The sequence below is a fragment of the Rhinatrema bivittatum genome, chromosome 4 (assembly GCF_901001135.1).
Source record: "Rhinatrema bivittatum chromosome 4, aRhiBiv1.1, whole genome shotgun sequence".
Classification (NCBI taxonomy): Eukaryota; Metazoa; Chordata; class Amphibia; order Gymnophiona; family Rhinatrematidae; genus Rhinatrema; species Rhinatrema bivittatum.
This window is the reverse complement of record NC_042618.1, coordinates 260,921,137-260,927,136: the sequence shown is the minus strand read 5'-3', so window position 1 is coordinate 260,927,136 and position 6,000 is coordinate 260,921,137. Positions and strand designations below refer to the sequence as shown.

The window sequence follows — 6,000 nt, the reverse complement described above, 5'->3', positions numbered from 1 at the left end:
GGGGGCATAACCCAGGAGTCTGGACTGATCCTTGGTACTACAGGAATGAAAATTAACAGAGGTAAGACCTAATTTTCTTTTCCTTGCTCTGTCCCCAAGAACATATCCAGAATCCACAGTTAAAAATATGCATGCTGTTGACAAACGGGTATACCTTTATCCAAAGACATGCTGGGCAATATTAAGCCCCATTTTCCCAGATAAAATACATTTTTTTTTACTGCTTAAAAGACTTTGACTATTGCTGTCTCTATGATTGGTGGACAGTTAGGATCCATGGTGATCACCACTTTCTAATTTCACCACAGGTGATTAACTGACAAGAACTGGAAGAAATTTCCATAAAATAGCAGTTGGACAGTTACACTGCAGGCAATGGGAGAAGTTTTCCCAATAGCACATTTTGAAAATACAAAAAAAAACAACAACAAATGTATTGGAAATAATTTACAAATGCAAAATTCATAGTTGGTTTTCTAGTCCAAAAATATATACACAGATACTCTTGTGCAGTAACAACAAAGGTTATATATTCTCTTTTTTCTTTCTGGTGCAGAGAAAAACGAAAATAATTAACAATGTTGAAGACTGTACGATTTACATTTTTATTTTAGTTTTGCCTTTATTCTTCCAATAGCAATTTGTAGCCAACAAGGCTTTCAAAGTATAGGATCCAAAGAACTCCAGAAAATGGGAGTCTGCTCCTTATTCAAATATAAACCTCTCTCACTTTGTTTTAAAACTTGAAGGCGTTTCCCTTTAAGACCTGTCGTTGCTTGGAGGTGCTGGATTGGAGCCCTGGCTTGCTGTTTGTGTACTGCACCCAGGCGGGCTGGTCTCTTTCTTCTTTTTTCCCTCCCTACCGGTAACAGCTGAGCACCTACAAAGACCCCTTACTTGCCTCGAAATCGTACATCCTCCGCTTCTTTCTCGCTCTCATAACTGCCAAGAGACCCCCGCTCCTCCACCTGAGGCACAAAGCCAGCAGAAACGCAGGGACTGAGGCAGAGTTGTTATACCATCCAGCCGGGGCAAAAGGTGAGCAACAGCTTTCCTGTTCTGGATGTCCCCGGGGGAATGGGTGGTACTTTATTATGCAGTATTCCTCCTATTACTGATGCACATTAACGGGCTTTATGCATTGTAATTGACTAAAAAGTGCACTTTTTGTTTAGGTTTTACTAAAATGGTGACGCTTGTCTTTCACCAGATTCAGACAGGTTTAGCATAGGAATAAAGGGAAGAGGTGTGCACGTTCTGCTCATTCTTATTGGTCTCAAGTTAATAAGTTAACTATTGGCATTTCCAGTTTAGTGACGCTTGCTGAAAGAATTCTTCCTAGCTACTGATTTTCCAGTGAATGAATTTTTAAAGGCAGAGGATAACCTCTGATTTAAAAGAGGAAGTAACTTTATTAAGATTTAGGAAGCATCTTAAAACTTATTTGTTTGCTCTGGCTTACTTTGATGCATAGCCACAGGAACATCAAATTAGTTTGATAAAGAAAAGCTGGTGTTTAATGTAACTAACGGGCCAATACAGTAAAGTCCGCGGGCGAGCAGGCCACTCTCCTGTGCGCGTGATTCTCTATTCAAATGAGGCCTGGCGGTAAAAACGGGTAAAAGGAGGCGCTAGGGACACTAGCGCGTCCCTAGCGCCTCCTTTTGGACCGGAGCGGCGGCTGTCAGTGGGTTTGACAGCCGGTGCTCAATTTTGCCGGCGTTGGTTCTCGAACTCGCTGACAGCCACGGGCTCGGAAACCGGACGCCGGCAAAATTGAGCGTCTGGCCGACCTCAAATTTTTTATTTTTTTTTTTTACTTTTTGAAACTTTCGGACCTCCGACTTAATATCGCCATGATATTAAGTCAGAGGGTGCACAGGAAAGCAGTTTTTAGTGCTTTTCTGAGCACTTTCCCGGTGCCCGAAGAAATTAGCGCCTACCTTTGGGTAGGCACTAATTTCTGAAAGCAAAATGTGCGGCTTGGCTACACATTTTGTTTTCTGAATCGCGCGGGAATACTTAATAGGGCCATCAACATGCATTTGCATGTTGCGGGCGCTATTAGGTTCGGCTGGTTGGACGCAAATTTTCGGCCCCTTACTGAATAAGGGGTAATGCTAGCACGTCGAAAACGTGCGTCCAATGGCGGGTTAACAGTATGCTCCGTCAGAGTGCACTGTACTGTATTGGCCCATAAGCAATTTTAGTTTGTTTATTTTAATTTTTTTAAATTAATTTTTTTTAAATTTCTTTTTAATATTTCTTATACTATGTTCTCATGGTTTGTTTGTTGAGCCAATAATGAACGTATTTATGTTAAACCACATAGAAATTTTGCTAAGCGGTAAAGAAATTGTTTAAATAAAATAAATAAATAAAACTTTCATAGCCATAAAGGAGTAATGAATTACGGTGCTAATTAAGCAGTAACCCAGTGGACAAGGCCTTTACTAGTAGTTAATTCCTTGTCTGACCTTTAACCCACCCATACCCAGGAGATTAATAGACAATAAAAACCCTGTTCAGAGGGAATTATGATCATTAAAAGCAGAATTGTTGTTTTATGTGGTTTAGATTTTTTTTTTTATCCTATTATTAAAAGAGAATTGGCAGACATTCTTAGTAGTTCCATCTGCATTCAAGGCTTTTCTAGAGAACAAATGCCCTGTGTTCAAGTCAGTCAGAATACAAGGGATCTAATGATCATCCTATGTAGCTATGCTGCTATAGGGACTTAAAATGATGTCACTGAACGTTTGGGCCAAATAGGATCATATTTTATAATTAGAGTGTCAGGGTTTGAGTTGAGGAGGAAATAAAAAGTGAAAGGGACTTTCCAGTTTCCATAGCTCTTTTTGGGAATATACCTGGTTGTTAATACGTCTTATCTCTGAACATCTCACATTACTATTCTTTCATTTTCAGTAGTAATCACCTGTAACTAAAAAGGCTTAGACATTTTTTTTCTGTATAGTGCTTTATTTTTGTACATTTTTAAAGCACCACTAGCTGCTGAACCAGTCAGTAGATTATAGGATCGAGTCAACTCTTTTACTAAAATCAGAATCTCCTTTTCTATGATACTCATGCATTTTTTACCTTATAATTCTGTCATCAGGTTGGGTCAGACCCAGAAGAGAAAAAATATCACAGGAGAAATGAGTTTTTTTTCTTGCTGTGTGTTACAAAATGGCAGTACAGTTCCAAGCAGCTTCAGCAGAATACATTTCACAGCAGACTGAAGCACTCCAGGTGCTGTGAAGGATGCCTCAGGCCTGCTTCACTTACTTTCTCATTGCATTTCTTTCAAACCACTTCTCAGAGACAATCCAGTCAAGATCACACAGGCTCCTCTGTTGTCAGATTACATCTAGCCCGACTAATGCAGTTTAACTTTTGAATAGTAAAATTAACTGTTTAGTGTTTATGTATGCCAAGAGCTGGAAAGAATCACTTTGCTGACTTTTCAGGAGGCAACTGTGAATTTTTCTTTCTGAAGATTCAGAGGAACTGAAACAAACAATGTTATTATAATTTATTGCTCTATCTATTTAACTCCTTCTCGCTTAGGTCACCTGACCATTTTCTTCAACTCTTCCAAGTTTTTATTCGCCTGTTACATGTAACTTTATCCTTCCCCCTCAATTTCAATATTTATCCCCTGTTATTTGTAAACCGCTGTGATATGTCTATGAACGTCGGTATGTAAAAGTTTTTTAATAAATTAAATAAATAAATAAGAGTGCTAATTTGGAAGAGGTGCTAGAGTAAATTAACAAACTAAAGGACTTGTTTACCAAAATATGATAAATGTACATGGGGACAGTAACTTTGAAACATCTGCGTGGGTGCAACTGTACACGTGCCATATTATACACGTGTGTATATGCATGCACAGTATAAAATAGGCTGTATGCGCATCCAATTTTAGAAGAAACATAGAAACATAGAAACATAGAAATGACGGCAGAAGAAGACCGAATGGCCCATCCAGTCTGCCCAGCAAGCCTCACACATTTTTTCTCTCATTCTTATCTGTTACTCTTAGCTCCTTGTTCTATTCCCCTTCCACCCCCACCATTAATGTAGAGAGCAGTGATGGAGCTGCATGCAAGTGAAATATCTAGCTTGATTAGTTAGGGGTAGTAGGGGCAGTAACCGCCGCGATAAGCAAGCTACACCCATGCTTATTTGTTTTACCTAGACTATGTTGTACAGCTCTTGTTGGTTTTTTTTTTTTTTATTTTTCTTCTCCCCTGCTGTAGAAGCAGAGAGCCATGCTGGATATGCATTGAAAGTGAAGTATCAGGCACATTTGGTTGGGGTAGTAACCGCCGTAACAAGCCAGCTACTCCTCGCTTTGTGATTGCGAATCCTTTTTTTTCTTCACCCCTGTCGTTGAAGCTATGCAGGATATGCGTGAAGCATCAGGTTTTTTTTTGGTTTTTTTTTTTCCCCCTGCCCTTGAAGCAGAGAGCTATGCTGGAAATGCGTGATGTATCAGTCTTTCTCCCATGCCGATGCAGGAGAGAACCATGCTGGATATGCATGGAAAGTGAAGTATCAGGCACATTTGGTTTGGGGTAGTAACTGCCGTAACAAGCCAGCTACTCCCCGCGTTTTGAGTGCGAACCCTTTTTCTTCTCCTTTGCCGTTGTAGCAGAGAGCTCTGCTGGATGTGTGAAGTATCAGTTATTCTTCTCCCCTGTCATTGAAGCAGAGAGCTATGCTGTATATGCATTTTATATGGCATTTTATATGGCTATGTGCATTTTATATGGCTATGTGCATGTAAATGCCGCCTCTACTGCGCAAGTGTGGGTATTTTAGCAGACACATGCGCCGAAGCAATTACTGGTTTACCCAGTTCATTCCCAGTTCTCCCAGGTAAAGCATAGGACTTCCTAACCCCCCTAGTAAACTATCCTACCTTTTACCCTGTTAGACCCAGTTCTTAAAACTCCACTAACCTCTTTAGTTTTTTTTTTTTTTTTTTTGTTTCAGTGCTTACAAACCATCCATGGCAGAAGTAAAGTTATGCGGTAGGGCAGCTATTCTCAACAGGTGTGTCGCGACATACCAGTGTGTCGCCAAGCACCGGCAGGTTTGTCACGGCTCACGGTGTCCCACTGCCCCGGTTGTACTTCCTTCTCCCTTTTTCCAGCCCCTGCGGGCCAATGAGAAGCCTCCTTTCTTCTTGTCCCCACTGCCCAATGGGAAGCCTCCTTCATTCTTCCTGCCCCTGCGCAGGCCAGTCAGAAGCCTCCTCCCTTCTACCTGCCAGTGGGATTAGGAAGAAGGGATGAAGCCTCTGACTGGCTGGTGAGGCAGGAAGAAGAGGCACCGCATAGCCCGGGGGTGGGGTGGGAGGAATGGCAGTGTCGAACCCCGATGAAGCAAGGCTGCCACGGGAGCTCATCCCCGTGGTGGCAAAGAGGAAACCCGACCACGATCAAGCAAGTCCGCCATGGGAGCCCATCCACATGGCAGTGAAAAAGAAGGCCCACTGTAGTAAAGCCGTGGCAGAACTGGAGCCTATCCCTTCAGCGAAGGAAGAAGAAGTTTGGCAGTGAGAGCTTGTGTGTGTAGGTGTGAATGGGTGCCTGGGTGAGAGCTTGTGTGTGTGTGTGTGTGTAGGTGTGAATGGGTGCCTGGGTGAGAGCTTGTGTGTGTGTGTAGGTGTGAATGGGTGCCTGGGTGAGAGCTTGTGTGTGTGTGTGTGTGTAGGTGTGAATGGGTGCCTGGGTGAGAGCTTGTGTGTGTGGGTGTGAATGGGTGCTTGGGTGAGAGCTTGTGTGTGTGGGTGTGAATGGGTGCCTGTGTGAGAGCTTGTGTATGTGAATGGGTGCCTGGGTGTGAATGGGTGCCTGGGTGAGAGCTTGTATGTGTGTGGGTGGGTGTGAATGGGTGCCTGGGTGAGAGCTTGTGGGTGTGGGTGTGAATAGGTGTGTGTGGGTGTGAATGGGTGCCTGGGTGAGAGCTTGTATGTGTGTGGGT

General features: G+C 42.6%; 1 protein-coding gene across 7 annotated transcripts in view; it reads left to right on the top strand.

Annotated features, from left to right (window-relative positions):
- The first annotated feature begins 766 nt into the window (after positions 1 to 766).
- The window catches only part of ARHGAP8 (Rho GTPase activating protein 8), a 347,233-nt gene continuing 341,999 nt past the window's right edge, over positions 767 to 6,000 (top strand). For 5 of the 7 annotated variants that reach the window (XM_029600084.1, XM_029600085.1, XM_029600081.1 and 2 more), the window contains exon 1: positions 768 to 1,038. The gene's annotated coding sequence lies outside the window, so the exon portion shown is untranslated. Of the gene's footprint in view, positions 1,039 to 6,000 lie in introns of all 7 variants that reach the window. The other 2 variants (XM_029600083.1, XM_029600080.1) reach the window with 1 other exon arrangement.